Source organism: Hemibagrus wyckioides, linkage group LG07 (genome assembly GCF_019097595.1).
Source record: "Hemibagrus wyckioides isolate EC202008001 linkage group LG07, SWU_Hwy_1.0, whole genome shotgun sequence".
NCBI classification, from domain to species: domain Eukaryota; kingdom Metazoa; phylum Chordata; class Actinopteri; order Siluriformes; family Bagridae; genus Hemibagrus; species Hemibagrus wyckioides.
In genome coordinates, this window is record NC_080716.1 from 4,629,112 (window position 1) to 4,633,874 (window position 4,763).

The 4,763-nt window shown below is 47.0% G+C and overlaps 1 protein-coding gene across 1 annotated transcript in view; it reads right to left on the reverse strand.

The window, feature by feature from the left end:
• Positions 1-4,536, reverse strand: part of pde4bb (phosphodiesterase 4B, cAMP-specific b) — a 58,157-nt gene extending 53,621 nt beyond the window's left edge. Inside the window, exon 1 of the mRNA XM_058394664.1 lies at positions 4,384-4,536. The gene's annotated coding sequence lies outside the window, so the exon portion shown is untranslated. The remainder of the gene's footprint in view (positions 1-4,383) is intronic.
• Between the last annotated feature and the right edge of the window lie 227 nt (positions 4,537-4,763).

Consider the following 4,763-nt stretch of genomic DNA (forward strand, 5'->3'; position numbering starts at 1 on the left):
AAGTAAAAACAACATTAAAAGACCTTAAAATGCTCCGTAAAAACACAAACAGTGACTGTAACCTGGAGCAGTGAATAAAAGCATGAAAAACTGTTTCTCTCTGTGAACAAAAAGGACAATCATGTGCAACATCAGGGTTTAAAACAGAAATAAAAGAGTTCACAGAGATAATACAGTGTAAAATCCTCCATTGGAGGTCGACAGATTTTTTTAGTTAACGGTGGTTTATACAGTGCGTCCACTCTGGTTTAAAATCATCAGTAAAACCATGTACACTTCTCCATGGGGTGTCCACCCTCCCACTCAGCTTCTTCTTATTTAAAACCTTGATACAGGCTCTGTAGAGCAGCTTCCCCGACAATGATCCAAAGTTCATCTCTGCTTTACCCCGGCACTCCGGAGCGATGTCCAGCTGGGGAAAAGGTCCTTCGTCTGCCGGGTTGGTCTCGGTAATCTGGTAGTCCACCAGCTGAACATGCTCCTCTGATGTTAGGGTGGTCCTCCAGCAATGTAGGAGCTGATTGACAACGCGCAGGGACCTCAGTCCCAAATGCCCTTCCAGGTTCTCTGCCTGCGACAGGTCTGTCCCCGCGATGTTCACCAGCTCCCGGAGTGTCACGACCCTTGAGAAGATGAGTACTCCAGACAATGCAGGGGTGGTCACACCAGAGATGTCTAGACGCCCGCCGTGAATCAGGGGCTCCTCCAGCAGCCAGCGTAGTGTTCCATAGCCCTTGTTTTGTTTTCTAAAACAGTTCCAGATTTTAAAAAGTCCACGGTAAAAACTCGGTAATCCCAAAACGTCCAGCGTTTTGGTGTCCATTAAAAACAAAGTTCGGTCCAGCCCCAGTCCTCCGACCTTGTGTAAAAGTCCATGGGCTGCTGCTCTCCATATTAAGTCTTTGGGACCAGTGAGGAGTCTCTGGAGGAACTGGAGGTGGAAAGCTGCAGTTCTGCTGGCTAACTGGATCAGCCCCTGCCCCCTTTCTTCTTTGGGCAGGTGAAGGACGCTCTGAGGAATCCAGTGTAGACCGTCCCAAAAGAAGTCCACCAGCAGGGCCTGGATGTTTGCCAGCAGGTTCGGCAGCGGATCCACGCATGCCAGCTTGTGCCAGAGGGACGACGCGGCGAGCTTGTTAATGACCAGCGTTCTCCCCCTGTAGGACATCTTTGGGACCTTGGGACCAGCCGCTTCCACCTGCTCAGTCTGCCTTTAACATGCTCTACAGTACCTTCCCAGTTTTTATCTAAAAACTCAATGTTCCCCAGGTAGACACCCAAGTATTTAAAATCACCTTTTTTCCACACTAGACCCCCTGGTAGCAAAGGCTGCTCTCCTCCCCACTCCCCAACTAAAATGGCTTCACTTTTGTTCCAGTTAACTTTTGCAGAGGATAAAACCTGAAAGTCATTTAAAATGTCGGTTAAAACATTCACGTCTTTCTGTGAGTCTATCATTACTACCAGGTCATCTGCATATGCTGACAGACAGATAGAGTTATTGGTGTGTGGAATGTTAAAACCAGAAAGATGACTTCTCAATCTGTTTAAAAGAGGTTCAATTGCTAATGTGTAAAGCATGCCTGACAAAGCACAGCCTTGCCTGATACCTCTCAACACTTTAAAAGGAGCACATAAACCACCATTAACCTTCACTACACTCTCAATTTCACAGTACAACAACTTGATCATGGCTATAAAACCTGGGTTGAACCCGAAGGTTTCCAGCACCTTCCACAAATATTCATGTTCAACCCGGTCAAACGCCTCTTCCTGTTCTAGAAAAATCAGACCAGTATTCAAGTCTGGAGAAAATGTTGCGAATTAAATAAACATTGTCAAATATAGACCTATCAGGCACACAGTACGACTGGTCCCGGTGAGTGATCTGCTCCATAACCTTGGTCAGTCTCGAGGCTAATACTTTTGAGAGCAGCTTGATGTCAGTGCACAGTAGTGACACCGGGCGCCAGTTCTTCAGGTGGGTCAGCTCTCCCTTTTTTGGCAGCAGGGTCAGGACAGCAACTCAGCGGGAGCTGACCGACATTCAGTAGGACCTCCAGCACATCCTGCCCTATTACTGCCCAGAAAGCCTTGTAGAATTCAACAGGCAGACTGTCTATACCTGGCGCCCGCCCGTTCTCCATGCCTTGGAGAGCTTTGTGGAGCTCTGCCAGTGTCAATTCTCCATCCAGTTCCCTGGCCACTTGCTCAGAGAGCTTCAGCAGGTCTTTCAGAAAGCTCTCCTCCACCACTTGTGCCCCTGACCTCTCACTGCTGTACAGCTTCGAGTAGAAGCTTACTGTCTGCTGGCGAATTTCAGTGGGCTCAGATAAGAGATCCCCTGATTCTGTTCACACAGCATGTATGAATCTTTTCTGTCCATTCTTTTGCTCTAAACTGAAGAACTTGGAAGGAGCATCCATCTCGGTCACACCTGTGAAGCGTGAGCGGACAGGCAACTCCAGCACTGCACCAGAATCCACTGAGAATGACCTCTCTGGGTCCGGTTCAGACAAGCAAGGCTTTTCCTGGTCTCATTCAATCTCTCCGGGCCTTACCATGACCGGTTCAGCCGTGCAGGACTCTTCTGGGGTTATTGTAGCTCCAGTGGGCTTCAGGGCTGCAGGCTGGGCTTGGGGTTCGCTCTCTGTCAGTTCTGGTGCAGCAGTCACTCCGGGGCTTTCCACAGCCAAACTGTAGCCGCAGGGGGAACGACCGCAGCCGGCTCAGCTGCTTCTTGCCCCGGTCACTCAGAAACGCTGGGGTCACTTTGCCTTTCAGGACAGGCTCGAGCAAGATGCCCTGTTCTACCACATTTAAAACATTTAATGTCGGTATCTGAAGATACAAAGATGTTGTAATCAAAACCATCAACACTGAATTTAAAAACAGCATTTAGCTCTTCCACACCCTCTTTAAACACCATAAAAACCATTCTCCTAAAAGACACCAGGTGCTTAACAAGTGAGGACTTACAGCCAAGGGGGATTCTCTTAATGGGGGAGACCAGACGGCCGTACCGAGAAAGCTCTTTAGTAATTACTTCATCAGAAATAAAATGAGGGACATTGGACAGTATAACCTTTTTTGCAGGGGAACTTAGGGGGGAAACCAGTCTGAGTTCATTATTAATCACGATTCCCTTCCCAATCAATTTAGTCACTTTATCAACATCATTCAAAAAAACCACAATAGCACTGTTCAGGCGGGAGGCAGCGACAATAGGGAGAGGAGAGAGAGAGGAAGAGAGAGAGAGAGAGAGAGAGAGAGAGAGAGAGACAGAGGGAAAGAGAGAGAGAGAGACAGAGGGAGAGGGAGAGGGAGAGAGAGAGAGAGAGATCTGTGATGTGTAAATCAAATATAATTGACTTTTCCTGGGAAATTCCCACTTTGCACTGTGAATCAATGTGTCATTGAGGGCAGGACACACACACACACACACACACATCAATAACACACATTCAGAGGTGGAGGCGTTTATGCATGTTAACGGTCAGGCCACTTGTGACGAGCGTCAGGGATTAATCTACACACTGCACTAGAAATCCTGACAGCAGTGTATCATCATACACTAACATCAGCACCCTGAGGTCAGGAACAACACACTCCACACACATACACCGTCCACTCCAGCTCTACACAGTGGACACCACGGACAGCGTCGCGGATTTAGGGTTATTTCTGTGAAATAAAGGAGTTTGATACGAGCAGCAGTAATAATACCTCATGTACAAACATTAAGTGTAACGATAAACAGATACAAAGTCTTGTTCGTTAATAAACACTTTACTCCTTACTCACATCCTTATGTCCTTTTGTTTTTATAAAATCATTCAATAATAACTCTTTTTACTGAAGCTACACATTTATCGCGATCCGCAGGTATCGTTCTCGAGGCTGAAATATCGCGATGAAACACAGAATCGCTGATTCACCAAAACCAAACTCCAGGATCTTCTGTCCCTTCAGTCTTTAAACTCCTCTGGTCATTAACGCATCGATGTCATCTGAAAGTGTCGGATTATATGTTCCCGGTGTCTGCTCTCGGTTTCTAATCCGAATCTATCGTTTTTAAATGGAAAAAAGTTTAAAAGAAGGTAATAACAGCTTCAACAGCAGAGAGAGAGAGAGAGAGAGAGAGAGAGAGAGTGTGTTTATGACACAGCGCTCTAGCGACAGCCACAGTGTCCAGTGTTGTGTTAGCCTCAACACCTACAGCCTTCACAGGTCCACAGCACCTGAGCAGCTTGTTCACACGTGCACCACGTGAATCCAGCACGGAAACATCTCGGTATTAAATCGTGACAGAGACAATGCCTCGTTTCTCGTTGTCTCAACACCCCCCTGTTCCTCCGCGCGCGCGCGCACAGCTCTGCTTACCTCGGCTTATTTTCCTTATTCCTTATTCGTCTGATGGAAGAAGCGCAGAGAAGAGGAGTAAATGGAGGGATGGAATGAAAAAGAGTGTCGTTTCTAAACCTCACATCCCGCTGAAAACTGCGGTGGGAATCCACTGAACGTGAGCATTCTCTCTCTCTCTCTCTCTCTCTCTCTCTCTCAGGTTCTGGATCTACAAAAACGAGTCGGTTCTTTTTCTAATGAACGACTGTTAAGGCGCCCCCGTTGAATCGGTTCACGAATTGATTCTTCGCTCGAGATCATTCGGCTGTGGTCGTGTTAATTCTGTTTGTTTACTTGAAAGCAACAACAAACAAACAAACAAAACAAGTGAAAAGAAAGCAAAACTAAACGAGCCGACA